Genomic DNA, 22,400 nt, shown 5'->3' on the forward strand with positions numbered 1-22,400 from the left:
AAATCATACATAGTATGTTGTCTGACCACAATAAAATTAGATTACAGTTTAGGGTACAGGACCACCCTTCGATCTGTGACTCACCGGAACACAACAGGTTATACTCCTAGCTAAGATTTATCACACCAAAGGGTACAAAGTAAAAGCATCAGGAAAAACATATGCAATGGGTAGAACCCAGAGAGGCCAGACAGAGGCTTCTTACACACGCTTTTTCTCTGGCCAGAAAATACAGAGACGTGTGTTAAATATCTCTGCCCACGGAAACGCAGAAAGAGCATTTGAGTCTCAGCATTCATGGCTTCTACAGAGACCTAGTCATGTAGTCATATCCTGCTATGCAACCAGTCATGGCAACTGAAACTTGGGGCCCCAGTAATGAAACCAGGTACACATGATCAATCTGCATGTTTGTACAAAGCAATTCAGACAAACAGGTACAGCATGGTCTATTGCTCCTGATGTACAAAACAAAATCAACCATTAAAATAAAAACATTCAAAGGGCCACATTCCCAGGGGTTGACTAAGAGTCAACCATGGTTCCAGGTTCCCTCAGAGTCACGGTGTCAGCAACCAGACCCACCGTGTTAACATTTTCCTCACATGTATCATTATGAAAACCAAGGAAACCCAACATATTTGGAAAGTAAACAATAAAACTTGAAACAATCTTTGGATCAAGAAATAAATTACAAGAAAAATTGGACAATATTTTGAACTAAGTGGTAATGAAAATACAACATCAAAATCTGTGAAATACAGTTAAAAGTAGTGCTTAGAGGGAAATTTATACCCTTAAATGTCTATGTTAAAAATAACAATGCAAATCCAGAAAAGTATTATAGAAAAATTTCTAAAAAAACATAGGTAGAAATTATCCTCCATGGTATCTTCTATTTTTTTTTCAGATCTAATGCCAGAATAGGGATGTTTTATAGATGCTTGCATAGTAAAAGATTTAGTTAGACTGAAGAGGCCACAGGATCTAGGAGCGGGGGGCAATTCCGGAGCAGGAATGTACCATTTCAAGTACACCGTTCTGAGGAGGCCAAACACTGTGATTATGCTTTGTTTCCTAGCACACTGAGGGGAGCGTGGTGGCAGGGAGGAGGCAGGCCACTTCAGAATTTGTGTGGTCCTTCCAGTTGTAGAAACAAAACTTTCTAACGAGTAGGTCTTGGTATTTTCCTTGGCCTGGCAAGGTGAGGAAAGGGTAGATACATTAGAAAGCCCTGGCTTCCACTCACCTGCAAACTGGGGACCCCATTCTGCCCAGACACAAGACTCAGAGAGCATACCGTGGTACTTAAGGCAGCTGAGTATGTGCCAGTGAGGGTCCCAGTATGTCACACAGTCAAACATTTCCAAAGGAGCAATACGGTGGCTGACAGGGCCACAAGTATTACTACTACAGCTAGGAGGCTGGCTTGCCACACTTCTATAGATTCAGCAGGTAAACAGAAAATGAGCTCAAATGGATTCAGACAATTTCTTACACAGACAGCAAAAGCAAAACCGGTATGCTGTCAATCTCCCTAGTTCCCACAAGATGACATCAAACAGGAGGGGCCAGATAACAGCCAGTCCAAGCAATGTGTCATGCTGCTGTCAAGTAGGGACCTCGAAACTGAACCCAAGCAGTTTTATAAACTTACAAAGATACTTAAGTTATACCCCACGGGTATACAAGTCCTGCAACTCAGCTGAAACCAAAAGATGGGTGAGAAATGTCCTGATGGCAGTTTCCCATAAGATATGATATGAAAAGCTGCCTCGTGGCAGCTCCTCACCAGCTGCTTATCACCCCCTTGCTCTAAGAAGCATCACAGGGCATTTTGAAAAGACCTAAGTCAGATTATGGTCAAGCGCGCCCCCGTGGCCTGAATGAAGACATGCAAGACTGCCAAGGTGCAACACAGAGACGCTTTCCTACAATATGCCGAACTTCCCTGCTTCTCTGTCAACCCAAAGTACTAGAATGATGTTCAATGCCAAGATTTCTGAAGCTCTTATTAAGAGGTGACAGAGTCTCTCACCTGGGGCTAAGTTACTGAAAGGAAAGTCGTGGTGAAGTAGGATGAGTGTCAAGTTTTTACCAGAATATCCGCTGTCATCTACCTGTACAGGTCATAGAGTTAACCACTCCAAACACAGGCACCCTTGAGGCAGGGAGTGCCTATTTGTGGGAGGTACGTGCAGCCCACAATGAAGGAAGCACTATACCAGCTATACGACTTCCCTAACCACTCACTCTTAGTCCTACAGGACACTCTCAGGGTCTGGCAATACTCCCTGGAATGAATGCTGCTGCTTCTGGTTAAGTAAAGTAAAGGTCAGTCAAAGGTTACGGTTCTGAAACAGCCAGTGCACTGTAATCAGAAACATCTACTCCAGGGAGTGCTAGAACCTTAGGTTGTAAACAAACTTGCATCACAGCTTTCTGAAACAGGTTGCTTTAGTCCTGGCTAACTGGAGAACCTACAACAAAATAAATTTGGGGGTGCCTCCATGGCTCAGTCAGTTAAGCATCCAATTCTTGATTTCGGCTCAGGTCATGATCTCACAGTTCAATGGATCGGGCCCTGTGTAGGGCTCAGCACAAGCCTTCTTGGGATTCTCTCTCTACCTCTCCTTCTGCCCCATCCCTCCCCTGCTCATGCATGCAAGCACACGCATGTGCACACTCTCTCTCTCTCAAAATAAACTTTAAACAAATGAATCCGAATTACATTTCTTTAAATACAGACAGATAATGAATGATCTTATAGCAACTAAGATTTACCTATGCCAAAATGGAAGCTAGAAATGCATTACTTTTGATCATCTTAAAAGAATCCAGGAGCACCTGAGTGGCTCAATGAGTTAAGTGTTGGACTTCTGCGCAGGTCATGATCTCATAGTTCATGAGTTTAAGTTCCACATGGGGCTCTTTGCTGGCACTGCAGAGCCTGTTTGGGATTTTCTCTCTCTGTTTCTCTCTCTCCCTCTCTCTCTCTCTCTCTCTCTCTCCCCCCTTCCCCCACACGCTCTCTTTGTCTCAAAATAAGTAACAAAAAAATAAACTTAAAAAGAATCCATAGCTTCCATCAATACTACATAAGGAGCTAAATTAAACATCTTTGGAATAAGAAGGATGAAATATTCCTTATGAATTTCTCTTTAATATGACTAAATATAGGAAGAGAACACTCAAGGTTTCCTTGCCAACATTACACAAAGACAACATTTAACTTAATTAAAGCTGTTTGAAGACAATTCATATACTCTGTTAGGCAAATAGGTCCCCCACCCAGTGTGTGATGAAGGAGAAAAAAGAAGCAAAACCACATGCCATTGCAGTAATTTAACAGGAAAAAAATAAGACTATCAGTGGAAGTCCAGTAACTTTAGCACAAGGGGAAACCATGGATAGGCCTAGAAAAGCAGGTAAGAGTTAATGGCACAATGTCACCGGGCAGGCCCTCTGTGAGGACTGGAAAGAAAAAAAACCGCACCAAACAGCCAATGGTCTATTATCCAGCTAAGAAAGAAAGAGACAATGGGAGAAAAATCCACACAAACTTTCTAAGAGTTCTGTGGATGTGAAGCAGCAATGAAAATTCATTAATTAAGGGCCATATACAATGGGATAAGCTAAACCTTTAATGCAGTATAAACTCTCAAAGTAATTTACCAAGTTATGTGACTTCTGTAGTCAATTAAATATTAGATGAAAAATAAGAACAAGTTAATCCCAAGACTTGTATTTTAGATAAAATTTGGAAGGAGTTTTGTTATAAATGGTAATCAGAGTACATCCTCTCATACATTATGCTTGAGAAAAGGAGGTAATGAAAAAGAGGCCCCTCTCCTGCCATCCCGGCTTGCATCAGCAAGGAGGAGAATGTCAAAGGGGCACAGAAAAGCACCAAGACAAAAACTTCTTTGAAGGGGGTGATGCAGACTCTTGTTAGCCCCTTAATTTGGAGGCCCTAAGGCTAGGACCAGGGCGGCTATTTCTCCAAAGGAATGGTACGAACCCCATGGGTCACATTCATGCTTTTATATTCAGGCTGCTTCTTACCCCGAGGTATTTATTCTGAATACAAGCTTCCTTCCCCTTTAACAATATGGAACACAAAGAAGCAGCAGATATATTTGTGGGGTAGTGCGTGATATGGAGAACAAAGGCAAAAGAAATGTAGATAAAATTAAATTTGTTACAACTTGCATCCCACTGACAAATACTTCAGACAGAATAGGACATTCCTCAAGGAACTCACAACTGCCTAAATGTTAATGCTTTGCTAGAAGCAAAAAAGCAACCCTGGTTTGACAAGAGCCAGACCTCCAGGATCCTGTCTTAACATATGAAAATCCTTTTGGAAACTTCCCTTATCTCTGCCTTTCCCAACTTAAAAGTATATAATCAATTGCTCTGCCAGATCCCAGTACAGCTCTTTCTGCCAATGAGTCCTGTCCCCATGCTTTAATGAAACTGCTTTTTTAAATGTTTATTTATTTTTGAGACAGAAAGAGACAGAGCTTGAGGCGGGGAGGGGCAGAGAGAGAGACACAGAATCTGAAGCAGGCTCCAGGCTCCGAGTTGTTAGCACAGAGCCTGACGTGGGGCTCGAACCCACGAACTGTGAGATTGTGACCTGAGCCAAAGTCGGACGCTTAACCGACTGAGCCACCCAGGTGCCCCAATAAAACCACCTTTTTGCACCAAAAACGTCTCAAGAATCATTTCCTGACCAATCACTCCCAGACCCCCACCATCACATCAGTGGGCTGGGGAAGAAGTTTCATTTAAGAATTTCAGTTTAAGGTACACTGTCATTTATATGACCCTGGATGATCAAGGAAAATTCGGACCAGATATAGCAGTGGGAACTGTCAAGATGGAGAATGAAGCTGAAGTCATTGGATTGGATGGCATTATTCAGGGGCGCCTGGGTGGCTCAGTCGGTTAAGCATTATCCAAGGAAAAGGGCAGACATCAAGGAAAAAGTTTCAGGGACTGAATAAGAGATCCAGTAAGATGAAGTCAGTAAATGAAGCCTTCTGGAAGTAGAGTTCATCATATGATATCAATTACTTTTTGAGGGATCCAAAGGAAAAAAAGCATCCATTAAAACACATCTTTACTTCACAGAAGACTAGGTCTGTGACTTACATACTTATCTCCATCATCATCTGTTTTAACAGAAGACTACAGTGGAAAATCTAAATCAATGACCATTTAAATTGATAAGCTCATCAATTCAACAGAATATTTTTTTGGGTGCCTACAGCATGCCTGCCACTGTGTTAAACACAGGGAGATTACCCTTTCTAACTAATTTACATAGTATCTTTTCATTCATTTAATCAACATTCATTAACCACTTAATGCTTATTAGACCACAGTTGATGCTTAAAATGCATACACGTAAGCATTCAATATATACTTTCTCTTCCTAAACACAATTTCAATGTGTACTCACTATGTAAAACTGAGAATGGGAAAGGCGGCCCAAAAGCATGCTTAATGCAATAAGACCTCCTGGAAAAAGCTCCAACACTTAGTGCCAGGGAGACTTGGATTACAATTCCAGCTCTACCACATATCCCAAAGTGACCTGGGGCACTTAACCTCTCTGAACTGCAGTGTCCTCAGTATAAAATGGAGACAAATATCATATACCATACAGGGTAATAAAAATAATGAAAGTAACTTATCTGGTACAACACAGAAGGGTTATTGTCATTGCTGTTACTGTTCCTGTTGTTATTATTAAGAAAGATAATCCATGTGGTCAGGAGTTGCTTATTATTATTATTATTATTATTATTATTATTATTAAAGAACATAACCCACATGGCCAAGAGATGAGAAGAAAAAATAGTTCAGGAAATCTTCTGAATAATAAACTCAGTATACACCTGTGAAAAAGAGAACTGCCAAAAAGGGTCTGGGTTTCAGAGAAAAAACAAAATCTCACTCTACACAGGATTTGCTCCAATCCATTCCTGGTCTTCTGAGGGCCCTGATACCAACCCTGTTAAAGGAGACTGGAGAATATCCACTAGAGACGCAGGGAGTCCAGGAATATTCAGCATCCTGACTCCTGGTTCTAGGAACCAGAGAGAGACCAAGTAGATAAAGGCAATATAGATGCTCTGACCTCTAGCTCTAAGGCTGAGACTGTAGCAGAGAAGTAGCCCCAGTTAAAAAGTTAAGAACTGAAAAGCAAAAAAGAAACTCAATAAAAAAAGCAGAAGCCGACTCAAAAAGGTTAGGCATACACAGCCTTTCAGAAAGTGAATAGTTGGGTCTACAAGGGTGGGTAGAGCTTTCTAAAAGCACCGTGAAGGGTGGTGTCTATAAGCTGGAGGCTTTGAGATCTGTGGATGGGCAGATTCAAGGACTGGTAATAAATAACTGGGTAGACCAGTAAAAGGGATATGATTATAGTGTTAGGAAAGAATAAACTCTTAACTAGGACAATAGCAGTGGGAATGGACTAGTCAACTTTGCAAAGTTCAGTTCTATAAACTGGGTAAACATTCATAGTTTAGAGAATAAAATATATGGAAAATGCTAATAAATATTAACATCTCCATTAGCATTTTAAAAAAACCTTAAAAATTCAAAGAACACATTGATTTTACAATATAATCCATATCAATGCATCAAAAACATTTGAACACTGACATCTGAAGGTTGTTTATGAGCCTTAAGAAATATTTTTTTAATGTTTGTTTATTTTGAGAGAGTGTGTGAGTGGGGTAGAGGCACAGAGAGAGAGAGAGAGAGAGAGAGAGAGAGATTGATTGATCCAAGTAGGATCTGCACTGTCAGAACAGAGCCCTACACAGGGCCTAATCTCATGAACCACAAGATCCTAAGCCAAAATCAAGGGCCAGACACTCAACCAAGTGAGCCACCTAAGTGCCCCAAGAAAATATTTTTTACTTCTATATGTAATACTACTTTCTTGATAAACCCTAAGGAAAAACGAGATACTGAAGCATGATAAAATTATATGGGAATGTAAATATATTCTTGCCAAAATCATTACTCTGGTCCCATGAGTAAGACTAACACAGAGAAAGAAACTAGAATATATTCCATTAACTTTTTTTTTTTTTTTTTTGCAGTGACAGCAAATTTTAAAGCTAGGCATATGTTTCTAACTCTGCCAGCTTCTCCCCGAAGCAAACATGTCAGAGAGGATTACTGTGGCAAGTTAGTCATATGGATTTTTTTTTTTTTTTAATTGGAATGCATAACATTAGAAACCAAACCACAAAGAACAGGCATACTGGAGACAAATTGTGGCAGATACACAGAACAGATAGTGCTTTGAATATTGAGGCTTTGCCACTCAAAAAGGAAGGGTTTGGTTATCTAAGACTCCAGAAAATAATAAACACCTTCTAAGACACGATTTTGAAAGAAGAGAGAAAATAAAATACAAGAAACTTAATCCAAGTCAGGGACATAAAATATGTTTTCCTAAAGAAATCCTAGGTTCTAAATTCTGAAGCCTGAACCTAAGTAGTTCACATTGTTATTTAAATTTTGATCCATTTAACAGCCAAAGCTTTCAAGAAAATAATGAGGGCTATCAAAAATTCATCATTAGTATCTGAGCATGAAAATAAGTATACCAGTTTTAAGCACCCAATAATGGAGACAGCAAAGCAAGCACTGAGCATTTTCAAGAGCTTTGATTATCCCTGTCTTCTGGTACCTTATTTGATTCTCACTTCATTACACTTGATAATATTCTTTTTTTTCCCCCCTCAATAACATTCTCAAGAAGTATTTAAGTTTCTATTTCATAAAGGTTAAAGCTAGTACACACACTCCTCACACATCAAAGGTGTTCAGTAAAGGCTGAATTACAGTTTGACATATATTGTATAAAGCCATTTCCTTAGGACTCTAATAAAAATCCACTTGCACTGACAATATTATTTCTATGGCTCCCAGGGTTTTCAGGGTAACCAAATTACTATGTCATTGTAGAAAAGGTGTTACAACACCAAGAAGTTGTCTTCTAAGCCCTGTGAATAGGGGGAAAAATTTCAAAACAAAACACTTGAGTTATTACTTCCTGTCAAAAGCTCTGGAAAAAGTTTTTTACCTTGTTTATTGCTCCCCTACATACCCAAGCGAGCACGCATACGTGCACCCATGTGCACCAATTTTTCCTTCCCTAAAAATTACCTATACATAACCTACAACTAAAAATGCAATGTGAGAAATTTACAAGACTATATTGCTAATCTTTTATTCAAAAGCTATCTTTAATTTACTATACTGATGACAATATCCATTTTAAACATGAAATAACTTGTTTCCTCCAACCCCCAGTTCTGGAAAATGATACTTTGCAAAGAACAGTTTCTCATATCCTTCCTATTCCAGCAGAAAATCTATACAGATTACCTGAGGTATTCAAAGCATATTAAGCAGTTGAAAATGGGATGAACTAGAACCTTATTATTACTTCAAGTATAGTCTATGGAAGAGCAACATTAGCTTCACATGAAACTTGGTTAAAAAAAAATCTCAGGATACATACCAGACTTGCCAAATCAGAATGTACATCTTAACAAGATCCCTAAGGGATGCACATTCACACCAACGTTTGAGAAGTATCCAACTAATGAATTTATCTCACAAATGTACCAATGACCAAAAAGATATGTATGTAGGGGCACCTGGGTGGCTCAGTCACGCTCAGTTTCAGCTCAGGTCATGATCTCACTCTTTTTTGTTGTTGTTGTTGTTAGAATTTTTTTTATTCTTTTTTATTTTTTTCAGATAGTCTATTGTCAAATTGGTTTCCATATAACACCCAGTGCTCATCTCCACAAGTGCCGTCCTCCATGCCCATCCCCCCTCCCCCCCACATCCATCAGTCCTCAGTTTGTTTCTCAGCATTCAAGAGTCTTTAATGGTTAGCCTCTCTCCCTTTCCCCCACCATTTCCTCCCTTCTTCTCCCCCATGGTCCTCAGTTAAGTTCCTCCTAATCCTCCTATACGTGCAAACATATGATATTTGTCCTTCTCTGCCTGACTTATTTCGCTCAGCATAACACCCTCAAGGTCCATCCATGTTGCTACACATGGTTTATCTATACCATGGAATACTACATGGCAATGAGAAACAATGATCTCACTCTTTGTGAGATTGAGCCCCCACATCAGGCTTTGCACTCTCAGTGAGTGCAGAGCCTGCTTGGGATTTTTCTCTCTCTCCCCTCCCTCCCTCCCTCCCTCCCTCTCCAAACAAATAAATAAACTTAAAAAAAGATGTATATACAGATGATCCCATTTATATAAAGGTCGAAACAAGCAAAAAAAAAAAAAAAACCCTAATACGTAGAGACAATAAGCGGTAAAAGTCTCAAGAAAAGTAATAGGGAACTTCTAGTTTCCAGGCTGGCACATAAGGAGCTCAGAAGTCGCAACTCTCTCTTAATAACAGGTAAAAAGTTGATCAAACTGAAAATCCAACACTTCTTAAATCCATCAGAGAAGTGAGATCATGGGGAAAATCGCTGCCCCCAAACTGGAAAGACAAGCAGGTACAGAGAATCAGAACCTAAACAGGCAGAAATCCAAGAGCAAGAATCTCAGAGGGAACCAGTACCAATTCAAGGCCTGAACTGCAAGTGATGAATTGTTAGAGGTGGTGGTATAGACAAGCAGGAGAGGTAAACCCTTCAGGTGGACCCAGTCATGGGGGGGGGGGGGCACACTTCAGTGGTATTTACCTTCAGGAGCTAGACCTGGTTCTCACATTAAAGAGTGAAGAAAAATTCCCTTGTGCTTCCAGTGCAGGGAGGGGAAAGGGAGTCTTTTGGAAATATGCCAGAGCACTCTGTTCTTCACAACAAGGACTTCCCTCAGGAGAACCTATTTTACCAGAGCCTAACAAGAGCCAAACCTACTAGAGAGGAGAAATATACAACTCCAACACCCTCTAGTCATACCACCAACTAAGGGAGGAAAAATACTGAGAAAATACTGAGAAGCACTCGTGGAGTTCATAGTACAGGCGTTACAGGTTCACCAAACACTGAGACCAAGTCACATAACTACAGAACACTTCCCCTACCTGCATACCTTACTGCAACATTACTAAAGGCCTATTTATTGTAATTCCTTTTACCCAGTACATCATGTCTACCCTTCAACAAAAAACTGCAAGACATATGAAAAGGCAAAAACCAGTCTGATTAGACTGAACAAATATCAGAACTAGACTCAGATATGGCAGGAATGTTGGAATTATCAGACCAGGAATTTTAAAATATTAGGATTAATATGCTATATGTTTTAATGTAAAAAATAAGCAACATGTGAGAACAGATGTAATATAAGCAGAGAGATGGAAATGCTAAGAAAGAATTTTTTTAAATACTACCAATCAAAAATGCTATAAAAGAAATAAAGAATGCCTTTGATGGATCATTAGTAGATTGGACATGGCCGGGAAACTTGAAAATAGGAGAGGAAAAATTTCTAAAACAGAAAAAGAAAGAGAAAAAAAGACTGAAAAAACAAATAACCCATCCAAGAACTGTGGGGCAAGTACACAGGGTAACATATGCATAATGAGACTATCAGAAGGTGGATGTAAAGACAGGAATAGAAGCAATATCTGAAGCAATAATGACTGTGAATTTCTCCAATTAATGTCAGATACCAAATCACAGATTCAGGGAGCTCAGAGAACTTCCTGAGGATAAACGCAGGATAGCAGGATAAATACTAAAACAAACAAACAACTGCATGTAGGCAGTCATTGTCAAACTGCAGAAAAATCAAAGATAAAAAATATTCAAAGAAGCCAGAGTAGAAAAAACACCTTGCCTATAGAGGAGCAAAGGTAAAAATTACAACCAACTTTCTCTCAGGTACCACACAAGCAAGGGAGTAAAGTGAAACATTCATAGTGTTGAGAGAAAAAAAAAACACCAACACAAAATTTTGTACCCTGAAAAATTATCTTTCGAAAAGGAAGGAGAAATAAAGACTTTCTCAAACAAAATTTGAGGAAGTTTTTTGCCAAGTACATCTGCCTGGCAAGATATGTTAAAAGAAGTTTAGAGAGAAGGAAAATAATATAGGTCAGATCTACATAAAGAAAATAGAACATCGGGACGCCTGGGTGGCTTAGTCGGTTAAGCGTCCGACTTTCGCTTAGGTCATGATCTCGCGGTTCGTGGGTTCGAGCCCCGCGTGGGGCTCTGTGCTGACTGCCAGCTCAGAGCCTGGAGCCTGTTTCAGTCTGTGACTCCCTCTCTCTCTGACCCTCCCCTGCTCACGCTGTCTCTCTCTCTCTCTCTCCTAGAAATAAAAACATTAAAAAAAAAATTAAAAAAAAAAAAGAAAATAGAACATCAAAAAATGAATAGCTAAAGGTAAAACTTAAAAACTTTAGTTTTTCTTATTCTGAGTTGATCTAAAAGATAACAATTTGTTCAGAATAGTGACAATGTATTCAATGAGTGGTTATATATATAATATGCTTCTGGAGAATTAATATGAATGACAACAATGATACAGGGATGAGGAAGATAAATTTGGAATATTCTGTTATTACAAGGTAGTTGCATTACCCATGAGGTGGCACAGAATCATTCAAAAGTAGAATTGGAATAGCTAGAAATATGCATTTTGCAAATGCTAGGGCAACCACTAAAAAATTTTTTTAAGGAGCATAATTAATATGCAAGGAAATGAGAGAAAATGGAATCATAAAATGCTCAGTTAAAACCATAAAAGCTACTGGGGCATCTGGGTGGCTCAGCTGGTTAAGCGTCCAATTATTATTTTGGCTCAGGTCATGATCTCACTGTTCCTGGGTTGGAACCCCACATTGGGCTCCAGGCTGATAATGTGCCACCCACTTGGGATTTTCTCGGTTCCCCTCTCTCTGCCCCTCCCACCCTCTCAAAAATAACCAAACTTTAAAAAAAACACAAAAGGCAAAAAAATGTGGAAGATAAAAACAAAGAACAAGGGCAACAAGTAGAAACCAGTAACAAATACAGTAGATATTAATCCAACAATGATCTAAATATACCAATTAAAAGACAGAGAATGTCAGAGTGGATAAAACACAAAATGCAATAAATGCTACCTACAAGAAAACCATCTTAAACATAAAAAGACATACTGATTAGAAGTAAAGGGATGGTTATATTAACTAGAATTTAAATAAAAATCTGAAAATAAATAAATAAATAAAAGTAAAGGGATGGAGAAAGATATACCATGCTATCAACGAAGCAAAAGAAAGCAGGAGTAGTCTATATGAATTTCAGATACAGTAGACTCAGGGCAAGGAAAGTTATCAGAGATCAAGAGGATCATTACATAATGATAAAGGGGTGAATTCTCCAAGAAGACATAACAGTCCTTAATGTGTACACACACAACAATGAAATGTCAAAATTTATGAGGGGAAAACGGATACAGCTGTAAGGAGAAACAGAATAATCCCGTTATAGTTGCCTACTTCAACACCCTTCTAACAGAAATGGACAGACCAGGCAGGCAGAAATTCGGTAAATACATAGTTGAACTCAACACCACTATCAATCAATTGGATATAATTGGTATCTACAGACTACTTCATCCGAAAGCAACAGAATTCACATTTTTCTCCAGCTCAATGGAATATGCATCAAGATAGACCACATCCTATGACATTAAAAATACCTTAACAAATTTAAAATAGAAATCATTCAATGCCTATTCTCAGATCACAACAGAATTAAACTAGAAATCAATAACAATAAGACAACTGAAAAATCTCAAAATACATAGCAAGTACACAACTTACTTCTAAATAACACACAGGTCAAAGAAGAAATCTCAAGAGAAATTAACAATATTTTGAACTAAATGAAAATGAAAATACTACTTATCAAATACTGTGGGATGCAGTGAAAGCAGTGCTTAGAGGGAAATCTGTAGCATAGAAAAAAATCTAAAATCAACAATCTAAGCTTCTACCCCAGAAAACTAGAAAAAGAGCAAATTAAAAGCAAAAAGATAATAAAAATTAGTTATCAATGAAATGGAAAACAAGAAATCAATAGAGAAAATAAAACCAAAACCTGATTCTTTGAAAAGATCTGTAAAATCAATAAACCACTAGACAGGCTAAGTAAGAGAAGACACAAATTATAGCATCAGAAATGAAAGAGGAGACATCACTACAGATCACATGGACATTAAAAGGTTTATAAAGGATTATTATGAACAAATCTATGCCTACAAATTTGCTAACCTAGATGAACTGAACAGGTTCCTCGAAAGATACAATCTGCCAAAACTCACATAAGGAAAAAATGGACAATATGAACAGGTCTGCATCTACTCAAGAAAATGGATCAGTAATTAATAACCTTTCAAAACAGAGAGCAATAGGCCCAGATGGGTTCATCTGTGAATTCTATCAAACACTCAAGGAAATATTATACCAATTCTCTACAACCTCTTCCAGAAGACAGAAACCAAGGGAATACTCCCTTCTCAGGAGGCCAGAATTACCCTAATACCAAAAACAGGAAAAGACATTACAAAAAAACTACAGACCAATACCGCTTATGAACATATCATGCAAAAATACTTAACAAAATATTAGCAAATCAAATCCAACAATGCATAAAAAGAATTACAGAGATGCCTGGGTGGCTCATTTGGTGAAGCATCCAACTTGATTTCAGCTCAGGTCATGCATTATCTCACTACCATGAGATCAAGCCCTGTGTCTGGCTCTGCACTGACAGCCCAAAACCTACTTGAGATTCTCTCCCTCCATCTCTCTGGTCCTCCCTCGCTCGCGCTCTCTCTCTCTCTCTCAAAATAAATAAATAAACTTAAAAAAATTTTAATTAAAATAAAAAATGCTTTGACTTAGTTTAAAAAGAATTATCTACCACGACCAAGTGAAATTTATCTCAGGTATGCAAAGTTGTTTCAACAAAGACCAATTAATGTAATCCATCACATCAACATGCTAAAAAAAAATCATATGATTATACCAATAGATGCCAAAAAAGTACTTGACAAAATTTAAAACCCATTCATGGTTAAAAAAATAAAATAAAATAACCTCTCAGTAAATTAAGAATAGAGAAGTCCTCAACTTGTTAAGAACAGCTACAAAAAAACATATACCTAACATCATACCTAACAGTGAGAAACTCAAAATTTTCCCACTATCAGGAACAAGACAATAATGTCCCCTCTCACTACTTTTCAACACTATATTGGAAATCCTAGATAATGCAATAAGGAAAGTAAATAAAAGTTATACAGATTGGGAAATAAATCAAACAGTCTTTGTTCCCAGATGATATTCTCATCAATACAGAAAATGCGAAGAATCAACAAAACTCCTGGAACTAATAAGAAATTACAGCAATGGGGGCGCCTGGGTGGCTTAGTCGGTTGAGCGTCCGACTTTCGCTTGGGTCATGATCTCGCGGTTCGTGGGTTCGAGCCCCGCATCGGGCTCTGTGCTGACTGCCAGCTCAGAGCCTGGAGCCTGTTTCAGTCTGTGACTCCCTCTCTCTCTGACCCTCCACTGCTCATGCTGTCTCTCTCTCTCCTAGAAATAAATAAAAATATTAAAAAAAAAAAAAAGAAATTACAGCAATGTTGTATATGATTAATATATAAAAATTAATCAATTTCCTACATACATCAATAAATCAGTGGAATCTGAAAGTCAAAATACATTACCATTTACGCCAGCACCCTCAAAATGAACTATGTATAAATCTAACAAAAAAATGTACAAAATCTTTGAGGAAAACTTCAAAATTGTGATGAAAGATATCAAAGAACTACATAAATGGAGAAATATGCCATTTCGTGGATAGAAGGACTCAACATTGTTGAGAGGTCAGCTCTTTCCAAATTGACCAATAGATTCAACACAATACTAATCAAAATCTAGCAAGTTATTTTGTGAATAATGACAAACCTACTTCAAAATTTAAATGGAGGGCAAAAACCTAGAACAACCAACTCAATATTGGAGAATAAAGTTACAAGACTGACACTACCTTACTTACAGATTTATTAAAAGGTACAGTAATCAAGAGTTTGTGGTATTGGTAAAGAATACTAAGACATCAATGGAATAGAAAAGAGAACCCAGAAACAGACCCACATAAATACTGTCAACTACTGACAAAGGAGTAAAGGCAATACAATGGAGCAAAGACAGTCCTTTCACCAAATGAGCTGGAACAACTGGACATCCACTTACACACACACACACACACGCAAATCTAAACACAGACTTTCCACCCTTCCCAAAAATTTAATTTAAAATGGATCACAGACTAAATGTAAAATGCGAAACTATAAAACTCCTAGAAGATAACACAGGAGAAAATCTAATTGACCTTGGGTATGATGATGACTTTTAGATACAACACTAAAGGCATGATCTGTGGAAGAAGTAATTGATAAGCTGGATATCATTAAAATTAAAAATTTCTGCTCTGTGAGAGACAATGTCAAAAGAATGAGAAGACAAGCCACAGACTGAAAGAAAAGATTTCCAAAGTAGACATGCAATGGAGCATTATCCAAAGAACTCCTAAAACAGTCAGAAAATGAACAACCCGATTAAAAAATGGGCATGGGACCTAAAAAGACACCTCATCAAAGAAGATAAACAGATAGCAAGTAAACATATGAAAAGATGCCCAATACAATACATCATTAGTGAATTTCAAATGAAAACAGTGAGATATCCCTACACACCTAGCTGAATGGCTAACATCCAAAACACTAACAAAACTAAATGCTAGCAGAAATGTGGAGCAACAGGAATTATCATTGTGAGAATGCAAAATGGCACAGCCATTTTGAAAAACAGTCTGGCTATTTCTTATAAAAGCAAACATACTCTTACCATAAGATCCAGCAACTGTACTCCATAGTATTTACCCAAAGGAATTAAATACTCTGTCCACACAAAAACCTGCTCATTGATGGTTAGAACATCTTTATTCATAACTGCCACAACCCGGAAGCAACCAAGATGTCTTTCAGTAGGCTCATGGATAAATAAACTGTGGTACATCCAGACAATGGAATGTAAATCAGCACCAAAAAGAAATGATCAAAGCCATGCAAAGACATGGAGATACCTTAATCACATACTACTAAGTGAAAGAAGCCAACCCGAAAAGGCTGCATACTATGATTCCAACTGTATGACATTATGGAAAAGGCAAAACTATGGAGACAGTAAAAAGATCGGTGGTTGCCTGGGGAGGGGAGAGGTTGAGGGGCTGGTGAGATAGATAAATAGACCACAAGATTTTTTTAGGGCAGTGAAACTATTCTGTAGGATGCCACAATAATAAATACAGGTCATCAAACGTTTGTTCAAACCCACAGAGTGTACAACACTGACAGTAAACCTTAATTTAAACTATGGATTCAGATGATAAAAACGTGTCAAAGTGAGAACAGGGCGCATGGGTGGCTCAGTCAGTTGAGCATGGGCCTCTTGATTTCTGCTCTGGTCAGAATCCCAGGGTCATGGGATCCAGCCTTGCATGGGGCTCCTTGATAAGCTCAAAGCCTGCTTAAGATTTTTTCTCCCTCTGTCCCTCCTCCCCACACCCCTCTACCCTGCTGATGTGCACTCTCTTCCTCCCCCTCTCTCTCCCTCCCTCCCACTCTTCTCCCCCCAAAATAAAAAATTGTCAATGTAAGTTCATCAACTGTAACAAATCTACCTCTGTGTTGCAGGATGTTGACCTGGAGGAGGCTGTCTGCCTCAGGGGACGGGGGTATATGGGAACTGTTCGTACTTTCTGCTTAATTTTGCTGTGAATCTAAAGTCCTCTAAAAATAGTTCACTAATATTTTTTTGAAAGCAAAGGAGTGACCTATTCTCTTCTCTTATAACGATTTGATCCATTCCCAGAGCTTCCTGTCCTCCACCCATACCTCTCTCCTGAATTCCACCCACATATCAAAGTCATCTTGAACTCAGCATGACTGAACTTTTTTTTTTTTTTTAAATTTTAGATAGAGCATGCTCAGGAGGGGAAAGGGGTGGAGGCAGAGGGAGGGGGAAGGGGAAGGGGAGAGAGGGGGAGGGAGAAAGAGAGAGACAGGGAGGGAGGGAGGCAGAGAATCTTAAGCAGGCTTCACCCTTAGCACAGAGCCCAACATGGGGCTCAATCCCATGGGATTATGACCTGAGCCAAAATCAAGAGGCAGACACTCAACCCACTGAGCCACCCAGGTGTCCCTGTACTGAATTCCTGATCCTCCTTTTCTCAAATTTTCTCCTCCTGCAACCTTCCATATCTCACTAAATGGCTACTCCATCCTTCCAGTTGCTCGAATCAAAATCCTGGACTCATCTTTTGTCAAATTCCCCTCTCAATTTCACTTACAATTAGATGAGCATTCTCGGGATTATTGTGCACACTGATATTTGAGAATCACTGTGTTAAGCCACCTGTTTTAGATAATAGGAGGGATCTACAAATACAGAACCAGAGTTTCAACAGTGTAGGAAATGTCAATACAAGCACATTTTAAAAAAAAAAAAATTTTAATGTTTTATTTATTTTTGAGAGAAAGAGACAAAGTGTGAATGGGCTAGGGACAGAGAGAGAGGGAGACACTGAATCCAAAACAAGACCCAGGCTCTGAACTGTCAGCACAGAGCCAGACATGGGGCTTGAACCCATGAACAGAGAAATCACGACTTAAACTTAGGTTGGACGCCTAACCAACTGAGCCACCTAGATGCCCCAATACAATCGCATTTTGGAATTAACTGCTACTTAAATTATATTCGTCATAAGAAATGGCAATTACAAATAACAATAGTACTTGGGGTGCCTGGGTGGCTCAGTCAGTTAAGCTTGGACTTTACCTCAGGTGATGATCTCACGGTCAGTGAGTTCAAGCCCCGCGTCATCGGGCTCTGTGCTGACGGTTCAGAGCCTAGAGCCTGCCTCGGATTCTGTGTCTCCCTCTCTCTGGCTCTCCCCCACTCACACTCCATTTCTTTCTCTCAAAAATAAACATCAAAAAAAATTTTAAACAAATAACAACAGTACCATTTTTAGGGCAGTTAGTATGTTCTAAATATATTCCTGATCTCACTTACCATGTAAATATTATAACCATTATTTTTATAAGGGAAGAAACTGACAAAGAATTTTAACAAAAGCCTCCAAATACTATGCTCTTGATGATCATACTATATCCTGCATAGAGTGTGATAGAGAGTCTTGGACAGAACCCTAAGAAGTGGCTAGGGTTGTCTCGACAAAAAAGGAGAGGAAAAGACAGAAATATGGAGAGGAAGTCTAGGTGAAAAAAGTTTAGGAACGAAGCCTTGGGGTTTCTGGGTAGCTCAGTCAGTTAAGTGACTGACTCTTAATTTGGGCTTAGGTCATGATCTCACAGTTTGTGGGATGGAGTCCCAAGCAGGGCATAAAGCCCACTTAGGATTCTCTCTCTCCCTCTCTCTCTCTGTCCCTCCTCCTGCTCATGAACTCTCTCTCTCTCCCCCCCCTCTCTCCCCCCCTCACAAAAATAAATAAATAAGCCTTAAAAAAAAAAAAAAAAAGCCTTAACCACATTGGTTTGGAGTATCTTTTTCAGTAAGTGAGTCTAAAGACCACAAAGGATGTAGAACTTTATTTACTTATTTATTTTTGAGAAAGAGAAAGTGCTCATACACGTGGGTTCACACACAGGAGAACAAGCAGGAGATGGGCAGAGGGGAAGGAGAGAGAATCAAGAGCAAGCTCCAGACCTACTCAACCAACTGAGCTGCCCAGCAGTCCCCGCCCCCCACCTTTTTTGGTAGAGCTTCTTTTATTTTAATGTTTATTTAACATAAATGAGAGAGAGAGAGGGAGGGGCAGAGACAGAAGGAAAGAGAGAATCCTGAGCAGGCTCCATGCCATCAGCACAGAATCCGACATGGGGCTCCAACTTAAGAATCATGAGATCATGACCTGAGAATCACAAGATCATGACCTGAGCCAAAATCAAGAGTCGGTCACTTAACCGACTGAGCCACCCAGGTGCTCCACAGAACTTCTTTTTTAAAAAAGTTTTATGGACTCTACTCATCCTATCTGAGACCCAAGGTTTTCTCATAAACACCAGGCACTAACTTGAAGTGTTTTGGGGTGAACAATGGTTAACGTTATTACTAGTTTTCAAAGTGACACAAAGAAAAAGTGCTTTTACATTTAGGTCGAGACGGGATAAAATCAAAGGAGAAAACTGGAAGTCAGTTCTCTGCTTTTCTGGGACGAGATTTAGACTAACCAAATAGCCCATCCTGACTCATTTTTAGACTGAAGTGTCAATTCTATTCACTTCTAAATTGAGTGACCATTTGTTCACGATATTGTCTCCAGTCAGTAAATCCACTGAGGAGATGAAAGCTAGGTGGGAGGTGATGAGCTTGAGTGGTAAGGAGCAAAGGGAAGGTAATTTCTTTCATGAGCCAAAGATAACTGTAAAGGCAGTGATACTGGTAGAATTAAGACAGATGTCAAAAATGGGCTGCAGAAAGAGTGAGGCCCATTAGCCAAATGCTCAAACCACCTTAAGATTTAGAAGTACTCCTAAACACAACTGATTAGACTCTCTATTGGTCTAATAGGTTAGTTTCTTTAGTTACATTATTAGCCTTCAGAGGATACCATCTGGCCAGCTTGATTCACTTGCAAATTCCTAAATTCCAGCAGTACCCAGTTAGCGTCTTTCTACAAAAGATTAATCTTCTGTTTTATGTGGAACTTTTCACTAGTTTCAGTAACAGAAGGTGACCTGTTTTAAATTTTGGCCTTTTCCTGATGCCTATTTTGCTTATATTTGCAAAGCTCTTCCACCTCTTTTAGAAGAATAAACCAAACTAATAATAATGGGAATTATTGCTATACTTTTTCTTATCCACATTCCAAATACTGTTGTTCAAATATTACATATAATTTCAGCATTCTGCATTTCTTTTCCTATCCCATTAACTTTACACACTATGAATTATCTTCCTAACAGCATTTATTAACATCTACATGTTAAGTGCATTTATTAGGCACTTAATACATACCCAGCAGCCCTAGGTGTTGGGGTAGCACAGAAGACTGAGGTTCTAGTTACAAAAGAGAAATAAGACCAGTGGTATTAGTTTAACAGAAAAGAAGGCGATTAATTCATTCTGGGGGAATTGGCAAATTTTTCCAAGAAAAATTTGGGCTGAGTCTGAGAGGATGAATAAGGGTTCATTAGGCACTGGAAAAGGGAAAAGGTAACCCTAACACCTCCCTCCCCCAAATTGGTAATCTTCATGGAATTCAACTTAAAGTAACAGGAAAAGAAAGAGTAAAATGACAATAACACAAGAAGAAATCCTGTTCACTTCAGGGGGCGTGCCTTTAAACACACTTCAGATCTGAAAGTTAAATGTTTATTAAACAGGATTCGCAATCGAGGGAAAGGGGTGGAGGAGGAATAAATTGTTTGTTTTGTTGTATTAAGTTAAACATGACTAAAAAACCAACATTTATGCTTGAAAACACATATACTACTTTTCATAAAGATCTAAATTTTGCAAATGAAAGCCCTGGACGCTTATCCAATATTACAGTATTTGCCCTAGTGTTTATATTCCCAGTATCATTTTTAAGAGTTCTAAAGTGAGTCTAACCAAGAACCTGGCAGCACCTACACACACACACACACACACACACACACACTCCCAATAATTCCCTCTTGATTGAAACAATCAACAGCACCCTTATCTTTTCACTTCCCCTGACCTGCACACCTTCACATCCTTCAAAGTCTGGCTTTACTTATACTATGATTATCAGAAGGCATTAATTTAGCTCTAAGTTTTGACACTCCACCCCTTCACCCTTTCGTTCAATTATTTCCTCTTCAATTTCATTAGTTTCGCTTTTCTACGGAAGGGACACTTAGAAAATACATCAACAGCACAGTTACAAAACCAATGGCTGCAGCCAGAGTCCGGACACACACTGATTTCCAATCATATCCCCCTTGAGGCTGTTCCTACCACTGATCAAAATCAGCGGACCAGGAAGAAGGAAAAAGCTGTGGCAGGAAGGTTGTTCCCTTCCTTCTACTCCCTCCACGCCTGCCCCCGCCCCCGTCCCCCAGGGCCCACACCGCGACCTCGTACGCGCCCCCCTCCACCGACCCGCCCCCGCTGTCACCGCCACTGCCTAGAAAACAGTCACAGCTTTTGTTAAAAAGTCCATGAGCACAATGTACCAGAAGACGGACACATTCCCGGAGGCGGGGTGAAGGAAAGTCACACGAACGCCACGCCCTCCTTGGCACTAGCCTGGGGTGAAAGCCTACCTTCCCCAAACCCTCTCCCCCAAAATCAAGAACGTTCCTGGCAACTGTGCACTCTGTGAGGCAGCGCGGGGGAAGGGATGGGCCCGGGACGCGGCTCGGGGCACCCAGCGGGGGATACTGAACTTGGAGCTGGGACAGCCTCCAGCGCCCTTGGCGAGCCTCCCGGTCCTGCCAAGCCTGAGTAAGGACTTCAGTCTCTAGAGCCCTTCCTTCCTATCTTTCTCCTCACACAAACCTTCACCCACTCCCGTCACCACGTACTCCGCTCCGCACGCGGCCGGGGCTGGACACCCTTAGGCAGCGCGGCCAAGCCCCCTGCCTCTCGTTCGACCAATTTCTCTTCCCGGGACCGAAGATTCCCCGGGCGCTCACCCACGCACTCCCCGAACCCTGCCGGGATGTTCGGCGCGAACCAGGTTCCCCGGCCCCAACCCCGGCGCCAACACCTTACTTACCGCGCGCTCCGCGCCGCTACTCCCCGCTCTGCGAGCCTCCAGCCGCGCCTGCGCGCTCCCACCGCCGCCGAACCTAGCAGGAGCCAGGAGCCGGGAGCCAGGAGCCGGGAGCCGCAGCCGAAGGAAAGGGTGGTGGGAAGCGGCGGGGGCGGGGCCAGGGCGGACTAGGAGGGGAGAGGCGTGGCCAGGCAGGGTGGGAAACCGGGGCGGGGGCGGAGCCGCCGCTGCCTGGGTCCGGAAAACCCAGCGCTCGGGGCGCTGGGCTGGAGTTTTCCACTCTTGCGGTCCTTTTATAACACAGGCGGAGAGTTGTCGGGTCCACTCGGTGCATCCCCACACTCGTCCTCGAGAAAGCCCGCTTGGCTCGGGGCCAAGCTGGCCAGTCCCCAGGGGCCACAATGCCTCTCCCTAGAGCCACCTTGGATCCTCCCTAGCTAGCCTTTTACCCTTTTTGCATGCCTATATCCCCTCATATTGCTTTCCCACTCCTACCTTCCCTGCATTATTCCTCCGCGCGCGTGCAGTCTTCAGCCCTCCAGA

General features: G+C 40.4%; 1 protein-coding gene across 1 annotated transcript in view; it reads right to left on the bottom strand.

Annotated features, from left to right (window-relative positions):
* Positions 1–21,953, bottom strand: part of PRRG1 (proline rich and Gla domain 1) — a 139,592-nt gene extending 117,639 nt beyond the window's left edge. The window contains exon 1 of the mRNA XM_039256063.1: positions 21,861–21,953. The gene's annotated coding sequence lies outside the window, so the exon portion shown is untranslated. The remainder of the gene's footprint in view (positions 1–21,860) is intronic.
* Between the last annotated feature and the right edge of the window lie 447 nt (positions 21,954–22,400).

Source organism: Hyaena hyaena, unplaced genomic scaffold, assembly GCF_003009895.1.
Source record: "Hyaena hyaena isolate Hyena2069 unplaced genomic scaffold, ASM300989v1 scaffold_12, whole genome shotgun sequence".
In the NCBI taxonomy this organism is placed as follows: domain Eukaryota; kingdom Metazoa; phylum Chordata; class Mammalia; order Carnivora; family Hyaenidae; genus Hyaena; species Hyaena hyaena.